Source organism: Octopus bimaculoides, chromosome 10, assembly GCF_046866305.1.
Source record: "Octopus bimaculoides isolate indiv1 chromosome 10, ASM4686630v1, whole genome shotgun sequence".
NCBI classification, from domain to species: Eukaryota; Metazoa; Mollusca; class Cephalopoda; order Octopoda; family Octopodidae; genus Octopus; species Octopus bimaculoides.
In genome coordinates, this window is record NC_142937.1 from 16,946,597 (window position 1) to 16,972,831 (window position 26,235).

A 26,235-nucleotide genomic window follows, 5' to 3' on the forward strand; every position below is an offset into this window, starting at 1 on the left:
ACCATGACTTGGAAAAGGTTGTAATTTGATGGTGCAAGGTGAGGCAGCACTTCCCAGCCCCTCAAATTTCTCAAGTTTGCACTTGACCACATTGGCTCGGGCATTGTCATACTGTAAGAGTGCATGTCTTTGATTGCTGGGTAGCAGGCTTTCAATACACCATATACTTGCTGCAGTTATTGAGCATAAAGGTTAGCATTCACAGCATGACCATCTGGAGCAAGCTCAAAATGCAACAATACCTTGAAATTTCACCAAACACACAACATGACCTTCTGTTCAAACCGTCCGTGTTTGACACAAGGATCTGAAGCCTAGCCAGAATGAAGACGTTGATTTCTCTTATTGGAGTTACAAAAATAGATTTATTTTTCATCCCCAGTTACAATTTGATGCCAAGAATGCACATCTCGAGGATTTGCCAACAATTGTTTGCAGATGTTCACATGTTGTTGAACCTGTCATTGCTCAGTTCATGAGGCGCTTCTCAACAACATCTGTTCACAAGGCTGAGCTTCTGGAGGTAAAAGTTGATGGTGCTTTGCATGGGACTAAGTTCTGCTTACAATGTATGAGAGCTTGGCTGTTGCTTCCAAGCAAGGCCTCATCTTCCAAAGAAGATTTCACTGATTTTGGTTTGCCTTTGAGGCTGGTGTCACTTTCCTTAAAACATCTGGACCAGTTTTGTGCCACATGTTCATTGACAGTTCCTGGGATTTCCACATCATTAATGTCTTTTGCTGCTGCCCTTGCACTCAGTTCTTTTGTCCACATGTAGCAAAAATGGCTCTAATTGCAATTTTTTCATCATTCATTATCAAAGCTGTAAAATAGTAAAGATTAATCTTTACATGTTATTTATGAAAATAAAGAATAAACAATTCAGCAACTATTGAACAAGTTTTATCCAATTAACATAGACAGATAAGTTGCTAAAAATCACCAGTGAAAATGTGAAAAAAATGTTTGAGCCAACCTGATATTTCATTGATTCATTGTTTAATTGTTGGGAAGAGATGTACTACCATTCATTATTCTTTCTATATTTCTATTAGTTATATCCAGTTTGTGAATAGTAGTCACAATACTACCAGTATCTGAATCATGGAAGCAATGTCTTTTTTCGAGTGGGTGGGTGAGGGAATGTCGGGTTAAAAAGTTTGCTTCCCAACCATCTGGTTTTGGGTTCAACCACTGCATGCTAATTTGGGCAAGTGCTTTCTATCATAGCTCCAAGTTGACCAAATCCTTGCAAGTGAATTTGATAGACAAAAACTGAAAAAAGCCTGTCATGTGTGTGTGTGTGTGTGTGTGTGTGTGTGTTTATCTCTTTGTCTTGATTTTGCATGATAGTTGTAAATGAATGTCACTATCATAGAAGCTGTGTCATTCATTTACAATATTCTACAAAAACATGTTTGGCCATGAAGAAATATTATCTTGCTGGGAAACAAGTAAAGGTTGGTTACAGGAAGAGCATCTGGCTGCAGAAAATCTGCCTCAGTAAATTCTATCTGATCTATGCAAGCATAGAAAAGTAGATGTTAAAATGATGGCAGTGGCAGTGATGATGTTGATGATGATGAAGAAGAAATTTGCCAGAAGGTGTTAAGAACAAATATACACATCATATAATCATGTGTTTAATGAGTTTAGAATTTATTATTTGTTCCCCAGATATTCTGTCTCTAACACAACTCCATTGTCTATCTTGGCAACACCCTTCTTCATCTTACAGTACTTTCAACAATGAACTGTTTATATAGAAAGATGAATTGATAGACACAAACATGCAAAATTACTATGGTTTCATCCCTACATCAAGATACACCCACATACAATCATAAAAACACTCAACAGACACATATACTGATATACAGCCATATACAAATATACACACACACACATACACACACAAACATACTCACATAGACATAACATATGCACATAAACACATGAACACATACATGTTCACACACATATAAATATATACACACAGACATGTATACACATATAGACACACATAAGCTATGCATGTGCATGCACACACACACACACACACACACACAATAACACATACATAGATACATATATGGTTACATTCTGGAATCTCAGTAAAAATGATTGTTGATTGTTCAACTTTGATTACTGTCTATTGATTATTTTCCTGTAATTTCCTCTCCATCATTATTAATTAACTCCCAGTTAAGACTGGAAATGACTGATGGCAGTGTTGGAATGTTGTGGCGTTGCAGTATCAAAATGGTATTTATAAAAATTATTCTTTTTTCTGATCATTCTACTCACCCCCTCCACCCCCACCATTCCTGCTCTTTTTATTCTGTAGTTTATTTTTCTTTTTCTAGTTTCAGTCATTGGTTTGTAGCCACGCTGGGGCACTTACAGTCTTCAAAGATTTGCTCAATCTCATCAACCTCTGTAAATGGCGTATATACATTATATATGATACATAGATATCTATTTTAATTTAATACTGCTTCAGTTGCATACGCTGGGTTATTTTTCAGCCCAGCAGCTATTCACAATGTCAGTGAGTGTATTGTTCATTGTTTCCTATATATTGGAAGAGACAGATTTCATCTAGGTATGTGGATGCAAGTACATATCATTGACAAGGCGCAAGAAAGCCAAAATACATCAGGCATTTTTGCTGACTGCTGTCAGGATGATCATTCATCTCCCTTTGATATATATATATTAGATGACAGTTCTATTAATCCTGTTTTAGGCTAATTTGCAAAAATAATATCATACTCAATTCTGGTTATAACAAAGATTAGTCTATATCCACCTACCTACACATGCATGCATGCACATATGTCTTTGGAGCTGGTCATGTTTTTTTTTTCATGTCCATAAAACTTAAATTAACACAAGAAGTCAACTCAATAAAAACAGCTCCAACTATTTGTGTCAAGTGCTGCTTCTGTTCATTTGTTCACTCACTTGTATACATATTTGTGTGTGTATATGTGTGTACAGTGGGCTTCTTTCCATTTCCAAATCCACTCACAAGGCTTTGATCAACCCAGAACTATAACAGGAGACACTTGCCCAAGATGCCAAACAGTGGAACTGAACCTAAGACCTCAACCTCCTCAACCACACATCCATGCTTCTGCCTGTGGTATTTCTGCTCTTTTTCACTTGGTCTCAACACAAGGTACACTTCCAGCTGAATGATACCCTAGTTGCCCATATCTTATTCTGGTTGGCAGGTCATGTTTGTTAAATACACCATTTACTATAACACATGGATGATGATTCAATTGACTTGTATCAACACAAATATAGACATAATAATATTTATTCTACAAACACACACACATGTGTAGGTTTACCTTTTATTAATGTGCTTATATTGAAAACTTTCTAATTGTCTATGCATGAATTGTTGTCCAAACACTCATGTTTGTTTTCTGTTTTAACTGTAGGAATTACTCTCTAATTCAAATATGTACTCAACGACCTTTCTAAGAACACATGCTGTTTGACTTTTCTTTAACTTTAGTGCCACTAGGACCAGAAAATGTCGTCTTCTGGTGACACAGAAAATTAATTAAAACTGATATTGTATATAATTATATTGTGATCTCAGAGCATACCTTAATTTTCAATACTGGTTACCTCAACTCCAACATACAAACACACACATATAGGTAGGTAGGTCAGTAGGTAGGCAGGTAGGTAAGTCAGTCGGTAGGCAGGTAGGTTGGTAGGTACTTAGATAGATGAATAAGTAGATAGATTGATAAATAGATAGATAGGTATAGATGTGTGTGTGTGTGTGTGTGTGAAGAGAAGTAACATAGTGGTTAGTGTTGTGCTTATGATCACAAGATCATGGTTTTGATTCCCAGACCAGGCAGTGTATTGTGTTCTTGAGGAAAGCACTTCATTTCACATAGCGTTGTGATCACTTCAACATCTGGCATGTGGCACACTGTGCACCCGTGTACAGGCAATTTCAATTCCATAGAGGGAGTGAGCTAATGTACAATAAAACCATTTGATCATTATAAAAACAAATCATCTGTGCAGGTTGTTCAGCAAGAAATTGTGGGACCCTCATCTGTTGCTTACAACAAAATAGTGTACCATGTATGTGCATCCATGGCATGTTGGACAAGTGTCTTCGACAATAGCCCTGGGTCGACGATGCCTTGTGTGTGAATTTGGTAGATGGAAACTGTATGGATGTGTGTGTGTGTGTGTGTGTCTCTGTGTGTGTGTGTGTATGTGTGAGAGAGAGAGCTTGTGTGTTTGTGTGTGTGTGTGAGCCTGTGTTTGTTTCGCTGCCCCATCATTTGCCAACCAGTGTTGTTTTGTTTATCTTCTTATAGCTTAGTTGTTCAGCAGAAGACAATGATAGAATAAGTGCCAGACATAAGTACTGAGGTAGATCTGTTTGACTAAAACCTTTCAAGAATGTGTCCCAGTATGGCTACAGTTAAATGATTGAAGGAAATAAAAGATTTTAAAAAAATGATATATAGAGGATATATATATATATGTGGAGGTGCTGAAAAGTTCCTGGTTTTGGGTGAAAGAAAATACATGACGATCAGTTAATTATGATTTTATTCAACATATTCCCCGCTCAGATTCACACACTTATTGCAGCAGTCCTTCAGTTTCTGTAAGCCCTGTAAAAGAACTTGGAAGACTGGGCCTTCAGTCAAGCCTTTCGCTATACCCTTAAAGCCTGAAACTTTTCAGCACCCCCTCGTATGTGTGTGTGTGTGTGTATTATATAATATATAAAAAAAGAGGAGAGGTGGAGAGAGACATACACTCACCATGCATATATGTTGCACACATTAATAAAAGCAACATTGTGTCTAGTGTCTATTAGCAGACATCCACCTTCTCCACACCCACTGCCATTAAGTCACCCTGCTTAAAAAAAGAATAAACGTTTTTCATGTATCTAAACATAATCTATTTAAGACAGAAGATTTTACCAAAACAATTAGTATCAATTTAAACAGAAATAACATCGTCTAACGTTTCAACATCGGTCTGCATTTCTGTAAAGAGCTTATTTTAACTGATAAACTCTGCAGTTAACGTCCCAACAACTGTTTGTGATAATCTAATACTACCTAGGAAGTATCGTATTTATTACAATATATTCACCTCTATTAACCCTGCCTTTTATCGTCATCTCACCACCCTATTAAGGGTTTCGTTAAGAAAACAAGTGGTGCCCGTCAATTCAGAAAGATCCCCCTATTAACTATGTTTTTGGTGTGTTAAGGACGCCAACCTCCTTAGATTTCTATCCACACATTACATTGCATTAAGTCAGTCAAAAAAACCTGTTATGCTACGGTATCACGTCATCATCATCACGTTCACTTTTCCATGCTTGTACGGGTCAGACGGAGTTCAGTGAGGCAGATTTTCTGTGACCAGATGCCTTTCTTGTCATCAACTCTTACCTGTTTACAATCAAGATATTTCCCCATGAAGGACATTATTTGAATGATGGTGACACTAGTTTACAACTACCATGCAGTATCAAGACAAGGGGACACACACACACTCTCTCTCAGCGGGCTTCTTTTAGTTTCTATCTAACAAAATCCATTCGCAAGGTTTTGGTCAGTCCAGGGCTATAGTTGAAGACATTTGCTCAAGGTGCCACACGGCGGGACTAAATCCCAAACTCTGTGTCTGGGAAGCCATGCCTGCACCTGTCAATACCAATTGTTTACGATAATTTTCCATTTTCAATTTTCAATCATAGACAACCAAAATGCCAGATCTCTCTCCCTCCGCTCGCCATGTATGTATGTGTGTGTGTAATGTGATACATTAATATAACATGGATGGAGATGGAGACAGCCAGTCTTATCAAATCCAGAGCTTATCATAGAGGGAAAAGACTTCCATTTCAAGTTATATATTTGATAGTTTAAGCTGCACTCCACTTTTGCCAGGCCTGTTCTGAGGAAAATATAAAATGCAGCTAAACCCTGACTTCTTCGTTGAATGTTTCAGCCTACACAAAGCCTGACCTTGAGCATATAAGGCTCAGGGTGATTTTAGGGATGTTTTTTTGGTGGGGAAAAAAAGCGCGCTTTTTATACCCGAAAATACGATAATTCACTTTGCTTACACAACTAAATGCTCGTGAATAAAACGTATTAATGTCACGTAATCCGTTTCTCCCCTCTCTACACTTCTTACAAATCTGTGTATTTGTGTTTATATGAGAAGTGAATATTTAAGATACCAGTGACGGACGGCAATTAATGAAAGAAAGAAAAAAGGAAAAGAAAATAAAGAACCCTCATAAATCAGATCTGGTTTACTTTAAACATTATAAATCAGTTAACGCCTACAGTAATAAACTGGCCAGTGAAATTTATACCTTTGTAATATCATTGTATCAGTCAGTGTATTTGTTTGCCTGGAGCAAAGTTTTGTGTATAGTGGGTGTGTGTGTGTGGCTGATACTATTGTTCTGTAAATTAAGTTCTGTAGTTTTATTTATTTGTCTGCTTATCTAAGAAACAAATCTTCAGTCAAGTCCCTCTATTCATGCAAAAAAAAACTTGGTCTTTTCAATATCGTTTACATCATCATCAAACCCACCACCACCACCACCACTCTGCTCTCTCTATTTCTCATCATCATCATCGCCATCATTTTGTCATTGTCTTCGCCGTCATCTTCATCGTCATATTCGCCTCCAAAACTATCATCTTCATTGTTTTTGCTATGATCATTTTTTTTAAACATTTATTTTTCAACGTTCACATGACCTACATAAGTCTTCCGATACATATTTTCACTTGCTTGTCTCACTGCCTCTTGCTATTTCTTCTATGAAACCCAGCGTCATGAGATCTAACCTCATCAATTTCCATGGCCCTGTAATCTCTTCGGTCACTTTCTGCTAACAGCCTAGAGCACCCATCATCCATTCATATCAAATCTCCAGGCCTGTAGAGTTGTCTTTCCTGCACACTTAAGCTACTTTCTCAGCTTATCCTGGTATACTCCTCCATGAACCAACAAGCGGAGCTTCTATGTGATTATTAGATCTGCTGGAAATAGCAGTCAAATATCCTCCAAATCATCTCCTACAGTCTTGAAAGCAAAGATGCCCTTTCTATTGCCAACCATTTTGTCATGTGTACTGGGTGTGTTTTCTCATGCCACCAATATTAGAGAGTTTGGATAAAGGGACTGCAGTACTCTACATATTCTCTGCTTATTTGCCAACCACATTACAGTGTGTGCTGAGTGCATTTTTGTGGTTACTAACTCTAGAGAGATTGTCTCACTCACCGGTTACTGTTGCAGAAGATAGATTTTATAGGCATTCTCCTGTGGCCCTAGTACAGAAGGGTGGCCCCAGTACAGAAGGGTGGCCCCAGTACAGAAGGGTGGCCCCAGTACAGAAGGGTGGCCCCAGTACAGAAGTCTAGTTGTTTACATCTCTGGATGGCCTTTGGCAACTCTGGTGCCCAGTTTTGCAGTGGAAGGGGCTGAAACACCTAAAGAGTTACTTCACTGCTTAATGAAACATCAACTCCTACATTTGAAGATGAAACATAACATTTTCAGGATATAAATGTCAACCTCTTATATATATATATATTGATATGTCTTGGGAGGGTCATTATGCCAATAATAATAACATATGCATTGGCTCTATATCACTTCTTTATTGTTAGTCAATTGGTTAAATATCTAACCAACTAATTGATCATTTGTTTAATGTGTTGGTTAAACAATCAATGAATTACATTATTTACATTATCTACATTTGACGGATATTCGTCCTCATCTTGTTTGTTGTTAACACAACGTTTCGGCTGATATACCCTCCAGCCTTCATCAGGTGTCTTGGGGAAATTTTGAACCTGGGTTCTCATTCCTATCGATGTTACTATTATTATTATTATTATATTATTATTATTATTATTAATCAGGTCGCTGCCGTGAATCGAACTCGGAACCTTGGGGTTAGTAGCCCGCGCTCTTAACCACTACGCCATATGCCCGTGGGCAATTATGGGGTGAATTTTTAAGGCTTATAAATCTATTATTTTTCTATCCTTCCTCAATACCGGTTCCCATATGCTATTCATATCTGCACTCGGTCTGCTTAGGAGGTTGTTGTGTCCTAGCATATGTGCGGCTTCTTTTAGTTTTCGTATTTTCCAGTGTTGTTCCCTGTCTATTATTTTAACTTCATCCCACAGGGGGAGGTGGTTTCCATTTTTCCATACATGATCAGCTATACCCAATTTATCGATATCTCCTCGTGTCACAGCTTTGCAATGTTCTTCTACCCTTATTTTGAGGGGGCGACATGTTTCGCCTTTGTATAACCTACCACAGCTGCATGGGATGGAGTACACGCAGTTTTTGGTCATATTCTCTTCTGTTGGTGGTTTTACCCGAAGGAGATATTTGCGAAGTGTTGTATTGCTCTTGAATACAACAAACAAGATGAGGACGAATATCCGTCAAATGTAGATAATGTAAATAATGTAAATAATTCCTCATCTCTTAAATATAGAACAGAATCAATGAATTGTTTGACAGTCAAAGCTTTTACATCATTATTTGCAACCTTCTCAGTGATTTGCCCTCTCTCTTCAAGGTCTGCTCTGAGTCTGTTTGAGAGGTGATCTTATACCTGTGTCTATGTACGCTTGTATATATGTATGCTTATAAAAGGAGGTAAGGGTGAGAGTAAAAGAAGAGTTTGTATGTGTGTGTATACCCATGTGACTGTATGTATGTGTGTGAGTGTGTGTGTATTAGCCATATATATATATATATATATATATATATGTGGTGGGATTACTGATGGTGGTAGAAGCTGTGAATAACTGGTTTTGACAGGGAATGGAGGACATTTGGGAAATAAAAATTACTTAGAATGTAGTGAGGGTTGGGGTTGAGCGGTTGAGGGCAATTAATAGTAATAGCAATGGTGGGTAATGTGTGTGTGTGTGTATGTGTGTGTACGGGTTGGGATTTGGAAATGTTTAAGAAAATTGATGGAGTTGGAGGGAGAGAGAAAGACAGAATGGTTGGATGGGTGAAAGAAGATATAATTTGGTGCTTTAAAAACTGTTGCCATTTTAGAAGATGTTAGAAAATGCTCCAAGACATGTCACCTTCACTGGCACATCTCATCCTTACCTATATTACCCCATCACCCTGACATTTCAAACAGTAATCTAACCTTCCACCCTGTTACTGGTTAATAGATTTTTTTTGTCAAGGGGAGATGACAACGTATAGGGAGGGGGGAGGTGAATTACTGTTATATTAAGGTCACATGATGTCTTTGGCAGTGGTCCAAAAAGTCTTCTTAGCATTTAGCAATGATATTTTAATACTTTGGAATATGGGTGTTCAGAGAATGTGTGCATGTCTAGACATTTATGTGTGTGTGTGTGTTTGTAAATTTATGTAAGGGTGTGTATGTATAAGTGCATGTATGTATTAGTGTATGTATGTGTTTATATATCAGTACTTGTTTGGATGTATGAGTGCATATGTATTTATGTATGAGTGTGCGTGCTTCTGTAGTGTGAATGTGCTTTAGTAATGTGTATGTGTGTGTACATTTATATGAGTGTGTAGATGTGATTTCTGCATATGTATTTATAAGTATTCATGAGTGTGTGTATGTGTGTGTGTGTGTGTGTGTTATTGTTGTCCAGGTCAACTCTGGTTTAATGTCAAAAATCTTTTAACTGCAAGGACTACATTATCCAATGCACCTTTTCTTCTTTTTTTAAGACTGTAGTCTGTATTTTGATTGAGATTTGGTTGCTATTTCTGGCAGATTGAAGCTCCCTTGTTACATTTTTTTTTTTTTGGTATAGTCATATATGTATGTTCGTATGTACATATGTGTGCATGTATGTCTGTAAGTATGCATGTATGTATGAATGCATGTATGTTTATATGTATGTATATATGAATGTATGTATATGTGTAATGGTGAGGGTGGATAGCCTAGTGGTTAGGGTGTTGAATTCATGATCAGGAAATCACAGTTTCAATTCCTAAACCAAGTGATGTATTGTATTCTTGTGTAAAACACTTCGTCTCGCATACCTCTGTGATTACTTCCACATCTGATGTATGATAGTCTGTGCACCTGTTCAGGTAATGTCAATTTGATGGCAGGTACAGAACAAACATTTGATCAATATAAACAAATCATTTGTGCAGGTTGTTACTGCAAGAAATTGCAGAACCATTTTTCTTGGTCTACAAGTGACCATCATCATGTACATGTAAGTATTTATATATAGTATTTATACCCTTGCTCTTGGGTACCTTTAATAGAGGCAACTGTTTTACAAGCATTCAGGTGAGGCTTCCAATCTGAAGAGGATACCTCCCCTCACCCCACTTGAAAAAACTATAGGTACTGCCCCTTTCACTGTAACCCTTCAAAAGCCAGTCATCACCCATGTATGAGTATGATCTGGTAGCATGCACCATACTTTTGCTAATTGTCTTAGGTGTCTGTAGTTGTGAGGGGACATAAACATTTTCTTGACTCTGCCATGCTTTGACCCAGCAGCATATCCAGGATGCGACATCTGGGGAGAGAGAGAGAGAGATGTGCCAGAACTCAGTTGCAACTCATTTTCAGTTGAGTTGACTGGAGCAATGTGGAATGAAGTTCCTACAGTTCTATATTTAAGAGATGAGGAATTATGTACATTATTTACATTATTTACATTTGACGGATATTTGTCCTCATCTTGTTTGTTGTTAACACAACGTTTCAGCTGATATACCCTCCAGCCTTCATCAGGTGTCTTGGGGAAATTTCAAACTGGGGTTCTCATTCCTAAGGTATTTTTCGATGTTATCATAATAATAATTATAATAATAATAATAATAATAACATCGAAAAATACCTTAGGAATGAGAACCCAGGTTCGAAATTTCCCCAAGACACCTGATGAAGGCTGGAGGGTATATCAGCTGAAATGTTGTGTTAACAACAAACAAGATGAGGACAAATATCCATCAAATGTAAATAATGTAAATAATGTATGAAGTACCTTGTTCAGAGACACAACACACAGCCTGTGGGTTCAGGAATTGAACCAACAACATTATAATCATGAATTGAATGCTCTACCATAAGGCCATGTTCCTTCACATCCCTCCAACACCTCCAAATAACTGGAGGGTCTTCATTATATTGTTGTTGTTATTGTTTAATCATCAATCATTTTAGCTTTTATGATTGTGAAAACAACATCCTAATCACTTGAACGCACAAAAGATATTGGTTTAAGATCCCTTCTATCCAAAGGGATTTTCAACCAATATTTACTTGATATTATTTATTGTTTTATTTGCTTTGAGATTTAGCATTTCTATAAAAGAATTCACATTCTTAAAGTTTCAACAACATGCACACACAGACACACACACGTGTGTGTGTGGATGTGTTGTAAAAACATTAAAAAGCTGTTAAGTTAATTATATACATCTAGAATTATATTTATATAAATTAAGTATAATAATGTAAATACATTCTCTCTCTACCCTTGATTTATGGAAAAATCAGGAGGCATGGAGGGGTTGGGGAGGCTCCTGAAGATCCATTTCATGTTTAGTTGATATCAAAGAAGACCTACTCTCCCTCCCAAACCATTACGTTACCTCCATTTCTTCCACAAGTCAAGGACATTGTTGTACATAATTAATTTATATAACTGTAATTATGATTATGTTTAAATTATTTCATTGTGAAGGCTTTCTAATGTTTAGATTTAATTCAGCATGACTGATTTATGTTCTCTTATATATATTTGTGTGTGTGTGTGAATAGATATATACACACTTGCTCATATTCACACATGCATATACTTATGCACCTACACTTGCAATCAGATACATTAAATGTGTTAAATATAGTTTGGGTTGCCTTTTTGTAAACTGCTTTTGTACAATATTATCCTCTTCAGATTTGGTAGTAACAGAATATTTATTTGAACCTTTATAATATTGGTCTGTCATCTTCTCTAGAGCTGGCCTTTAAGTTACTATAAGAAAACTAAATCTTTTCTTGATGAGATCATTAGAAATTCCTTATAGGTTATAAATATTGTGAAGAGGCGAGGTCACAAAGTACATAGAAATAAGCAAAATATATGAAGCTCTAAGTTAACAAATTTGTCCTCTTTACTACCCAATAGACAACTGTCTTTTTTTTTCTTTCATATTTTATGTGAGATTCTTTCATTATTAACAGACAAAAGAAATAATCACATTTCTTTGAATACCAATGTTAATTCAGGCAAAAATTGTCTGAGTTTCTGAGTGGAAGAATTATTGTCATTATATACTAATATATTTTTACTATTACCATTGAATTAGCATTGTTGTACGTAAGAATTAGTGTCCTGATCTTGGTTGTTGTAGTCACAGTGTTGCCACCATTATACTCTTCAGTCTTCTTCAAGAATTATCATTATTGTTTACTGATATGGTTGTATTAGTGTCTTCATCTTGGTTGTTATAGTCAGTGTTTAGCTACTGTCAGGAACTATTATTATTATTACTATTATTATTATCATTGTGATACACTGATATGTTATTTACTACTGTCCTCATCTTGATTGTTATAGTTACATTGTTTTGGCCATTGTACCCTCCAGCCATCTTCAGAAATCATCATTATTATATACTAATTTTGTTGTAGTAATATCCTCATCTTTGTTGCTTTAGTTACAATATTTTGACATTAGTCTGATTAGAACAGTAACTTTACCTCATATATAGCCACCACTCTCTCTGCGGCAAGTAATTTTTTAATGGCAATCAACTGGTTGGCTGCAATTTTTCTGTGGAGTATTTAATTTTACTGAATTGTGACAAGAGGTTATTGAAAAAATGTTAGTAAAAGAGAAGAGGTAATGATTAAAAAAAAGGGTTTGAGAAGTACTGATCTAAGATACATAATAAACAGGTCTTGGAGAGATATTTTAGCAAAAAAAAAAAAAAGCAAACTGCTTCAAACTTCCTTGATGCAGGGAAATGTTCCAGGAATTGAATCCATGATCTTGCAATCGCAAGTGCAACACCTTGATCACTAGGCTATGTGCTCTCAATATAAATATAATCATTATCAGCACCCTTTAACATCTGTTTACCATGCATGTATACATCTTGCCTTGTTGACCTGTCTATTCTCGGCATTTGATTTTTTTATTTGATGAATTACATTTACTTCTGCATGTCTCTCAGTTCCTATAGAATTAAATGTAATTCTCCATGGAACTGAGAAGTCAACATGAAATTTTGCTGGAAGGTTTTAATTCAGATCTCTTTAAAGCAGGAAGTTTGTGCCATAGAATCAGGGAGGTTAGTATCAAAAGGGTTAAGTGATATCCCACTGTCATTGAATGATGTAGTCTGGTATTCACTGTGTTTAAACGAAAAATGACTGGATGGTCATATCTGGGATGTTTTTGAACATAGGTTTGCTTAACTTGTTTCATTACCATGAAATAGTCTTTCTTTCAATAAATTTTGAAAATAACAAAGAATTCATTAAAATAACTTTTTTCATTATTTAAGCAGGTATTTGGAATATAAATTAACGTGAAATTCTGATGGAAGGAAGTTTTCATTTAAATCACTTTCAAACAGGAAGTCTGTATCATGTAACCAGGGGTGATCCCAGGTGGTTCGATAATTGGATGATGTAATCTGGGATTTACTGGGATTAAATACCTTTGTTTCAGTCCATGTAGTCATCAAAGAACAATGTTGAGTCAGGTTGGATTCCTACCTGAAATAGATTTAAGAGATTAACTAACAATTGATATATATAATTGGAATAACTACATTGTTGTTGTTGTTGTTGGTCGTGGTGGTGGTGGAGGTACCAAACTGTAATTATGCCATAAATTATGAAACTAATATAAATGAATAAATAAATAACATGAATGTTTGGTATAAAGTTACCAGTGATGTATGTGTAAGCATTATAGACATTGAATTATAAACCTGAAATCATAAGTTCTTTGCATTGACATGAAAATAAATGCAGCTAACTAAAGAGTGACTCATCTGCTATCAAGTCTTATAAACCGTCTTATGGTAGGAGTAATGCGCGCGCACACACACACACACACACACACTCACACACACACACACACACTCTCTCTCTCTCTCTCTCTCTCTTTCACACACACAAACACACACACACTCTCTCTCTCTTTCATACACACACACACACACTCATACACTAGAGTAACATTTCAAATCTTTCCCAGAGAACATTACATGGGTGTCAATAATATCCACTTAGTGGTTATACAAAGTTTTTATTATTATTTTTATTTACTTTTGGATAGTATTATTATTTATATTTTTCTTTCTTACCTTTTATTCACAGAGAAAGTTTATAGTATATGTTTTTTTAATTTTCACATGGATTTCAAGGTTTATGGTATGTTTAATAGTTAAACCTGCTTACAAAGAAGGAAGTTTTACAGGCTGTTACTTTTTAAGGTCACTCATTGCATAGGATTTTGCTATTGGTTTTTGATTTTTTCTTTGAATATTCACTTAATGTTCTTTATATTTATTTTATAACTTTATTTGTATTATGCATTTATAACAATAACAGAAGTGTGTATATGTATGTATGTATGTATGTATATATATATATATATATACATACACACACATAATGCATTTTTTACATAATTGCTTAAGGCTGACCTGACAAAATGAATATAGGTGAAGTTGCAATTAAATTACATCTATTATGCTTTTTTAAGATTATTTTGTTTTATTTTTATTACTATTTTATTTTTTTAATTTATATATTTATACATTAAAAATAACTAGTTTGCACTTAATAAACCTTGGCTATGTAACTCAATCATCTGACTTTTATATTTACCTTATATTTTGGGTCAGTATATTTCTTGATTACCTTCTCTCTTGTATTTCTGCAAATCTTGGACACAAGATAGAATGAATCAATGAAACAAACCTTGATATGGTTGCTCGACCTGCTAGAAATAGCAGCCAAGTTTGTATCCGTTTTATTTTTAATGGCTTGATCTGGAGGAAGACGTTGTGGCTCTGGCCTTTGCAGGCACTTAGTTGTACTGTACCATCATGAAAATGAAGAACACATTTGATAATAAATAGAAACATTATTATTTCTAAATCTCTCAAAGAGAGATATTCAGTAACTGTTCTTTGACGTAAAGACTATTTGCCAACATAATGTGGCTGTCCTGGAAGGGATGATTGTTACTGTTGTTTAACTCCAGGAAACATTGCTTCCAGCTGGCTATACAACACAATACCTGTGTCCTTATATTTTCGAATAGGGTGTCCAGCACCCCCATCCAGCACAAAGCAACAATGCAATTTAGAAAATGAAAACAAAAGAAAAAATGGATGGATGGTCAAAGTTGGTATGCTTTTAATCATAATTCTGGTTATTCAGTGCCAGTGTGGGTCTAAACTACAATAACAACTATACCAAGAGAACAGAACATAGGTCTGTTTATTTGTGACATAGGATTTCCATATTCCTTATCTGTTCATAAGAATTAAATGATATTGAAATATGTGCTAATTTTAGCCCTTTTGGTACCAGTTTGCCTGACAATGCCTCAGGTTCCTGTTTGAAAATTATCTGAATTAAAACCTATTAAGATTTCATGTTAATTTGTTCCAAACACCAGTTTTAATCCTTTAACATTCAAGTGAGTCTGTTGGATGCAATACTTATTTATTCACATTGTTTTGAATTATTCATGCAATATTCCATAGCTTCAAGACTTTGATGATGTGATCGTTAGTTTTAGACTGAAGTTGTAGGATAAGGTATGAAAAGCCAGATCTGGCAGGTTTGAACATAAAACAGAATATTTTGGCTGGATATGGCCAGTTTAAAAGCTAAAAGGTTAACATTGACAAATTTATTTCACAAAATTCTTTGTTATTTTCTAAATTAATCCAAATAAAGCGGAGTATTTCAACAGAAATATGGTAACAAAATGTTTGCTAGTATTCCATCTCATCTCAGTACTTTTGTTTTATTGTTAAGTTCTGAGTAGGGTTACTGAGCAGCCTCTAGGGATATTAAGTAAACTGTTTTGTGTTCTTTGTAGTTTTGCTGTGGGGAGAGACTCCAGTGGTTTCAGGGAGATTTGGTTACTTGTTTTAGCAAGTTGAGGAACTACATATACCTCTTCTTAGTACATTGTCCTAATGTAGTATTATCTGCAGATATTTTCATATCTTCTCTCTGAAATGCTTGCAGACAGGTGTACAAACAGAATTGGCCACTGTGCCATGTATATATATATATATATATATATATATATATATATATATAATGTGTTATGTGTAATATTCATTATGTAATGCATAATATTTCTATATTATAATAGCTTATGTAGTAAATGTTGTTTGGTTGATTTCTCAAGTCACATTTACATTATATATATATATATATATATATATATATATATATATACAGAGAGAGAGAGAGAGAGAGAGAGAGAGAGAGAGAGAGAGAGAGAAAAAAACAGGTAATAGTCTTTTTGTAAATAAACAAATGAGGAATGTGTTCTATTTAAATTTATTTTAAGGGAATAAATATTATTCTTTTGAAAATTAATATTCATTTCTTTATTTTGTATAAAAGCACCAACAAATTTGATAAAAATTAAATTATAATCATTATTGTACGTCTACCATATTCCTTTATATTCCCCATGGTGGCAAAAGTATAATTCTCTAAACTCGACCCATCATATGACAAGTAGCATTCTGGTTCATTATATAATGTACAATGTTCTACATGAGCATAACATTGGTTATGTAATGCATAACATCACATAATCTGCAATATGCACTGTTCATTATGTAATGTGTAATTTTCATTTATGATATGTAATACTTCTTGTATAATCTGTAGTATTCTTTATGCAATGTGGAACATTTTCATGTAGTGTGTATTGCTTAAATATATGTTTATAATTTAGCATATAATGTTTATCATGCAATGTGTAATGTTCCTTAGGTAAAGTGAAATTTAAAGGTAACCTTCATTTGCCTTATCACAGTACTATCATAAAGCTATTTTTGCAGCTTTAGTAGGATCATTGCTGCCACACAATGCTCCACTGCACCCTGATGGTGACTGTAGCCAGTGGTGGACTGGGTCTAAAAATATTGGTTGCCAGGAGACTAAGGGGGCCCGTTTGCAACTACAATGCTATCATTTATTTATTTAAAAAAATTTTTTTTTTTTGTTAAAAGTGTTCTTTTCAACTGTCTACAAACACAGCCAGGTGTGGAATAATTAATGCATTCTTCCAGGAGTGAATAAAAAAATCTCAGACTTGAGAGGATGGGCCCCTATATATGGATTCTAATGGTGCAGGGGCCCACTTGCCATTGGACAAGCTGGCAACCTGGCCGGTCCACTACTGACTGTAGCTGTTGGTCTGTAACTGCTTATTCGTCAGACCTGTGTCTACTTATTTTGCAGCTGTCCTACATATCTGAGGGAACACTCCACCATCTGCCACCTGTGGATGTGCCCGGTACCTGTCAGCTCTGGTTCATGAAGATTGCGATTCATCAGACATATAATACGGCAACCAGAACACAGGCTGCCACACACTGCATTGACATGGACACCCGCTAGGAGCAAACGAGGGAGAGGAAGACCTCCCAAAATCTGGTGCAGTACTCTCTGCAAGGACTTAACAGGAACTGCAATTGACCTGGACTGAAGCAAAAATGGCTGCAGCAGATTGCTGTCGGTGGAGACAACTCGTTGCCCAATGTTTCGTGAGGAACAGGAGGTAGTAAGGCTAAGACTAAGAAGTAAGATGTATTGTCACATAAGGAGCAATGTTTCTTTTTAATGTGATAGTTTCATATAATGTGTGATGTTCCTGTGTAATACATCGTTCTTCATATCATGCGTAATGCTTCTCATGGAATGCATAAAATTCATGTGTAAATATTTCTCATGTAACATGTAATTGTTTCTCAGGAGTATGTACTTTAAACCAATACTTGCACATCATTCTATATGCTAACATATATCACACACACACACACACACATCAACAACATCATCATCAACATCATTGCTGCCATTGTCTGAATGTTCGCTTTCCCATGCTTGTATCTCTCAGACAGAATTCTTTGAGGCAGATTTTTTAAATTCTGATGCCCTTCCTGTCACCAACCATCACCAGTTTCTAAGCAAGCTATAGTATCTCCCTTTGGCTGGACATGGTTTCACAGAATATTGGAAATGTATGATTCTGCTTGTATGAGGGAGAGGCTTGCTTACAACTGTGATGCAGTGCCAAAATGAGGGGGAGAGAGAGGGAGGGAGAGAGAGAGAGAGAGAGAGAGAGAGAGAAAGAAACACACACACATACACACACAATGAGAGAGACCGCAAAAGCTTCTTTCAGGTTCCAACTACCAAATCCACAAGGCTTTGTTTGGTCAGCCTGAGGCTGTAGTGAAAGGCACTTGCCCAAGGTGCCACACAATGCGACCGACCCCTGAACCATGTGGCTGGGAAGCAAACTTCTAACCACACAGCCATGCCCGAATACTTATCTGTATGTGTGTGTGTGTGTGTGTGTGTGTGTGTGTGTGTGTGTGTGTGTGTGTGTGTGTGTGTGTGCGTGTGTGTATGAACTGAGCATATATAATATTGGTATCTCATAGTGGGCCCAAGGCTACAAATTCACAAATAAACAAATATAGTGAATCTAGCCAATTTATCCCAGCGGAATGAAAATCAAAGCCAGCCATGAGGAGAGTTTGAACTCAGGATGTAGAAATAGAAAGTATTAAACAACTAAATACTGAGAGGTATTTAGTCTCTTCTTCTTCTTCCTCTCTCTCTCTCTCTCTCTCTCTCTCTCCAATAACCTACACCCTGCTACCTACACAGAACAATACAGCAGGCCTCAGGTGCTCAAGTGCAGTATGAAAATAAAAACTGGTTTTAACTTTTCTTTAAAAGCTCTTTCTTTTATGCTGTAAATACCATCAAGCAATTCCTAAATGTCATAGCATTCTGGTTTGCTGTCTGCTTATAAATGATATACCATAATTTTATGGAGAAAAATACAGTTCAGTCTTTATAAATGATATGTGTGTGTATAGTATGTATATGTGTGTGTGTATAGTATCTATATGTATGTATATATTTGTGTGTGCATGAATATGTATGCTTGCATGTGTAGTATGTATATGTATGCATATTTGTTTGAATATGTACGTATAATATATGTATGTGTGTGTGTGTATCTATGTTATAACTTTTATGTATATATTTATAATAGTATTCATATCTTATATTCACAATTTATCTAAATAATTATAGGTCTTCACATTTTATAGTCATAACTTAGCTATCTCTTTATTTATATAAATATGTGTGTGTGTGTATACGTTTGTGTATGTGTGTGTGTGTGTGTGTATATATATATATATATATATATATATATATATATATATATATATACACATATATATACATATATATATAAATGGTGTGTATATTTAATATATCATAGTTCTTTATATTCCATACACACAGTTTATCTATCTATTATATTATAATTCTTAATATCTTATTTTCACAATTTATCTCTCTATATATTTTCATATCTACCTACCTACCATCCTCTATCCTTCCTTCCTTCACTTTATATATTAAAGTGATTGTATGTGTATCGAGAGTTAAAAAGCCACATTACGGCACTTAGAAATTTTTTATACAGCAGCATTTTTCCCCCCAAGGTGAAGGTCATATACTAAATAATTTCTTCTGAAATTTGTTGCTTTTTTTAATTTCTCAAGATAAAAACTGAAAATATTATCATATATCAGTGAGCTTTACAACAGACAATGGAAAAGTTACTGATTAGAAAAATTATTCATTTAGAATAATAATTATGGAAATTAATACAGATTTTTTTTTTTTGCTTTGTTAAAAAGAGCATGTTTACACTGAAAGTTTCAAAGGTAAAATTGTGTTGTAGATTCTCTGTTTTTTTATTATTTTCTATGATTCCAATATACAGACATATATGTGGAACAATGTTTTTTCACATTCATTATGTAATTATGAAATGGAGTTTCAAAGCAATATTCATTGTATGTGAGATGTCATGCACTATATGTGTGTGTGTGTGTGTGTCTATATACACATATATAAACATACATGCACACATACACACACATATATATATATATATATACAAACACACACACATATACATATGTATAATATATGAGGTCTGACCAATAAGTATCCGGACTGTTGCCATAGTAACGAAGCTAAAGTATGCAGAGTCAAGCCACCTGGCACAGATTGATCTTGAATTCTACTGTGCATGTGCACTAAATTTTAACATTCTAGCTCACTTCTGCTATTTACAGCAGTGCTTGGAAGGAAGGTATGTAGCGTGTAATCGGCTCATTGACCATGACAGAGAAAGTTGTCATGGTGATATCTACTCAGAGGCCTATGCTAAGTTGCAGAAAGTGTATGGAGAGGCATGTATGAGCTGCACACAAATGTATGAGTGGTTCAGACATTTCCAAGATGGCTGAGAAAATGTTGATATTGACGAACATTCTAGGAGACCCGCAACCAACAGAACTGAGAAAAACATGTCTGATTCAATTCAGTCCATTATCACTGAAGATTTGGGTATGAGATGCATGTCTGCCAAGTTGGTGGTAATTAAACATCTTTATTGACCTGGTTGATTAAGTCAACCCCCCCACACACACACACAGGCATGTCTTTTATCCTCTACTTGTTTCACTCATTAGACTGTGGCCATACTGGGGCATAGGTGCAGGCATGGCTGTATGGTAAGAAGTTCGCTTCCCAACCATATAGTCCTGGTTTCAATGCCACTGCATAGCATCATGGGCCAGTGTCAACCCCTATAGCCTCAGGCTGACCAAGTCTTGTAAGAGGATTTGGTAGATGGAAACTGAAAGAAGCCTGTCATAATATATATATATATATATTAATACCGATACAATGTACATTGGTTTATATGTTTCTTTGTTGCAGTTTTATTAAAGTTAGTCTTTAATCCTGCCTATATATTGATTGATTGAAATAATGTGGTTATTAAGCTTTTAGTTTTATATTACTCTACAAAAGACGGTAGAGATTATAATTTTTGTATGACTTAATAGAGTTGTCACTGTTCAGTTATGTATTTAGGAGTGGTTGTAATTTACTTATTGAATTTTTTTATTGATACTGTTGTACATAGGGTAAATGTGTTTGAAAGTTGTGGTTTCATTGGTATGTTTGTTCCCTAACAACACTTATTTTAGTGCTGTTGACACTGCCTGATTGACTGGTACTGCCCAGGTGTCGAAACCATAATGATATCCCTGGGGCAGCTGATGATGGAGGTTTGTTGGTATGGCTGTTTTGTATATGTGGAATAGTATTATTGGATTGTTGGTATGGCTGTGGAATAGTATTATAACACATCCTTTTGATATATATGTATTTGTGTGTGTGTTTTTCTCCCTGTAATTTAGTGGTTTAGCAAAAGCAACTAATAGAATAAGCACCAGGCTTAAAAATCAAATACTGAGATCAATCTGTTTGACTGAAATTCTTCAAGGCAGTGCCCCAGAATGGCAGTGCCCCAGCATGGCAGTGCCCCAGTATGGCAGTGCCCCAGCATGGCAGTGCCCCAGCATGGCAGTGCCCCAGCATGGCTGCAGCCTAATGACTGAAACAAATATATATACACACACACACACACACACACACACATTATACACATTATATGTGTTTGTGGGTGTGTGGGTGTCTGTGTATGTGTGTAGAAGAGACAAAATTAGCAGTGACCACGATCACATCGTGAGCAGCTGCTATACTCCACTGTCACCAAACTGGTTGTGTTGAAAAGGTTCCAGGTAGAAATGTTGTCATGTAGGTAATATGTCAGCATTAATTTAGCAGGGATGTGTGGATGTGAGGGGGAATATGTTCTTAGGTAAACAGACACAATGAGATCCTGTACCACCCTAAAGGCAATATTTGTATGGAAATTTCAAATAAGAGGAACCAAATATAGATATTAGATTAAAGTCTCTTTCATCTTTGGAATCATGGAATCACGTTTATTGGTTCTTAATTCTACCTTGTATGGATTTAGTTAGCAGCAGCGGTGGCGGCGGCGGCGGCGGCGGCGGTGGTGGTGGTGGTGGTTGATGGCAATAGAGAGGATCATGTTGAGGAATGTTGGTAGAGGAGGTAGAGGTGACCCATGTCAGTCCAATAGATTTATGCTCAAAGATATTCCGTCTTTGACCATCCTGACTTTTTTTGCTAAAGTATCTAGGACTACATTAGCATTTTTGTTTTATTTGACTTTCTTTAAATCAGTAAGATGTAATTTGAGGAATATCTGACTGTTTTCTCTATCAGGTCAAGCAATAATTACAAAGTGGGTCCATCACTGGGGTCACTTCGTCTCACAACTATATTGAAACTTTCTCTCTTCCTTGTGATGTGGTTCAATTTTCTGATCAATGAAGTGAAGTGTGTGTGCATATGTGCGTGTGTGTGCATATGTGCATGTGTGTGCATATGTGCGTGTGTGTGTGCTTGTCTCCTAGCCTTGATGTTGTGTGGTGAAGGCACGTGGCTTAGTGGTTTGGGTATTTTGGCTCATGGTTGTCAGGTTATGAGTTTGATTCCTGGTGGAGTGTTGTGTCCTTGAGCAAGACCCTTTATTTTACGTTGTTCCAGTCCACTCAGCTGGCAAAAATTGGTTGTACTTGTAATTTAAAAGGACAGCCTTGTCACATTCTGAGTTTTAGAGTATGATGTCTGTGGAGTCCTCAGCCATTTGCAAGTTAATTTCACAAGCAGGCTGTTCAATTGATCAGATCAACTGGAACCCTTGTCGTTGTAACTAATGGAGTACCAGTTGACATTGTGTAACAGTTGTAAATGAGTGTCACTGTCATACAAGCAGTGTCATTCATTTCCAGTATTTTGCAGAAACATGTCTGCTCAGGTTAGGGTTAGTGACTGGAAGAGCATTCAACTATAGAAAATCTGCTTCAATAAACTCCATCCAATACTTCTTCTTCTTGCCTTTAACCCTCCAACGTGGAGTATAGGCCAGTTATAATTGAGTTCCATGTCGCATAATTTCTCACTTCTGTACTTATACTCTGCCATGAATGTTCCCCCTTCTCTAGTTCCTTTTGTGTTGATCTACGCCACGAGTTCTTAGGCCTACCCCTCTTTCTATATCCATCCGGATTCTACTGTAAAGCACTTTTCACTGCATTTGGTGTGTCCTTTCTAATTGTGCAATCCACTTCCACTTTTTCTCAAATATTTGCTCTCTAATCGGAACTTGATTCATTCTTTGCCATAGCTCCATATTGCTTATGCGCTCGGGCCATCTGATTTTAAGTATACTATGCAAGCACCTGTTGATGAATGATTGTATTTGCTTATTTGACTTAACTGTTGTTCTCCATGTCTCAACCCCATACAATAACACCGCTTTTACGTTTGTGTTAAAAATTCTTATTTTGTTCTTTATTGAAATTACACTTGTGCTCCATACTTGCGTGGAAATGGAGCTACGGATAAATTCGAAGTAAAAACAGGAGTTCGACAGGGCTGTATACTTTCTTCCTTTTTATTTCTACTAGTTATAGATTGGATTATGAAAGAAACTATGACTGAAAGCCATCCAATACTGGCAATCATAAAAAAAAAACTGATGTTAAACACAATGTTGATGATGATACTATTTATTCTCTATTAGCAGAGAATAACTAAAATCACAAAAAAATGATCTTAGTCTTTGCATGTTTTTCCAACTTCCACATGAAACAAGGTCATCATGCCATTTTATTTTTAACCTCTTTTTATTTCTGTTCTTTTTCAGAGGAATATAAACATTGACACAATCAGCCAACCAGTAAATCAATCAATCACAACATAAATAATGTATAAACGAGGAAATTTCTAGGGGAGAAAATCATTGAATTTTACCTGTGAAACGCACACCAACATTTTTCAAAGAAAAATAAAAAATAAAAATCTCTGACACAGCCAGAAATATGTCTGAAGTAAGTGTTCCTTCATTGCCTACATATTTTACTCAGAAGCCATTTGGTTATAAAACTCTTCTCACCCTACTTTATAATGTGGCATGTTTTCCCTCCTTGCTGAGTTATCGTCTTTGTGTGAGTGTGTGTGTTTTTGTTTTTGATTTTAGTGTGTTTTTGTTTTTGATTTTAGTGTGTTTAGGTATTTCATGCAAAGTCTGATGGCATTGTTCTTTCTCCTCACCTTCTCTCTGTCTGTCTCCCTCCTCCTCTATCTCTGTCTCTCTGTTTTCTTCTGGCCCTCTCCTCTCTTCTTTTATGTTGCTTTCTGGTTCTGTTTCTATGGCATACACATGCTCTCACATGTATATATTGGTTTATGTCCATATCTGTGTGCATGGGTGTGTATGTGTGTGTGTGTGTGTGTGTGTGCATATATATATATTTGTGCATGAGTGTCAACTTTTAGTACAACTTTTTTTGTTTTCTCTATGAGCATAATTTATATATATATATATATATATATATATATATATATATATATACACACACACACATATATGCATGCATTACACACACATACACATATATGTATATATATATATGTATATATACATATGTGTATATATATGTATATATATATGCATATATATATATGTGTGTGTGTATATATGTATATATATATATGTATACATATGTATATATATATATATATATATATATATATATATACATGTATATATATGTATATATATATGTATATATATATATACATGTATATATATGTATATATATATATATGTATGTATATATATATGTATATATGTATGTATATATATATATAAATATATATATATATATACGTGTATATATATGTATGTATATATATATATGTATGTATATATATATGTATATATATGTATGTGTATATATATATATATATACACACACACATATATATATATATATATATACATATATATATATATATATATATATATATATATGTATGTATATATATGTGTGTGTGTGTGTACCTATGCATATTTACATATAAATGTATGTAAGCACATCCACACACACACACACACACACACACACGGAGTACATATATTATTACAGTCGGCAATTTGGCGGCAGGTTTTTCTTTGAGAAGATAAATGTTCTACAACACACATTATTACATAAGCCATCATTAGTAATGAAACCTGCAATAGCAAGTCCTTAGGACATTTTACTGCCACAACAAGGAATACTTGTGGTGTCTGTGGAATATCTCATTAGCAACAGAACTTAAAATATTCTCTGGAAAACAAAGAAACGAAGCTGAAATATAAAAATCAATTATGATAAAATAAATCATTGATTATCTTTTGTATAGACACACACACACACGCACATACTCACAAATATGCATATACATACATATACACATCATCATCATCATCATCATCATCATCATCATCGTTTAACGTCCGCTTTCCATGCTAGCATGGGTTGGACGATTTGACTGAGGACTGGTGAAAGCCGATGGCTACACCAGGATCCAATCTGATTTGACACACATGAATATATATGCATACATACATACACATATGCATAAACACACACATCTACATACATATACACTCCAGCATTCCCTTCTCACTTCCTCTCACCCTCTCTCTCCTTACTTCCTCCAGTACGCAGCACTCCAGCACACTCTTCTCATTTCCTTCAGCATTCTCTGCTCTCCACTTCCAGCACTCTCTGCTCTCCAGCACTCTCTGCTCTCCAGCACTCCCTGCTCTCCACCTCCAGCACTCTCCTCTACTTCTAGCACTCTCTGCTCTCCACCTCCAGCACTCTCCTCTACCTCTAGCACTCTCTGCTCTCCAGCACTCTCTCCTCACTTCCTCCAGCGTTCTGCTCAATTCATCCAGCACTCCTCCTTTCCTCCAGCATTCTCTTTGTCTCTCCATTATTTTCCTATCCACCAAATGTCTAATATTTCCAGAGGTTCAATACCCACTGATGCCAAATACCTCCAATTGTATTGTATCAATAATTTTT

General features: G+C 35.6%; 1 protein-coding gene across 2 annotated transcripts in view; it reads left to right on the forward strand.

The window, feature by feature from the left end:
• Nucleotides 1-26,235, forward strand: part of LOC106879924 (uncharacterized) — a 131,255-nt gene that overhangs the window by 24,039 nt on the left and 80,981 nt on the right. For both annotated transcript variants that reach the window (XM_014929681.3, XM_052971061.2), the window contains exon 2: nt 24,021-24,204. The gene's annotated coding sequence lies outside the window, so the exon portion shown is untranslated. The remainder of the gene's footprint in view (nt 1-24,020; nt 24,205-26,235) is intronic.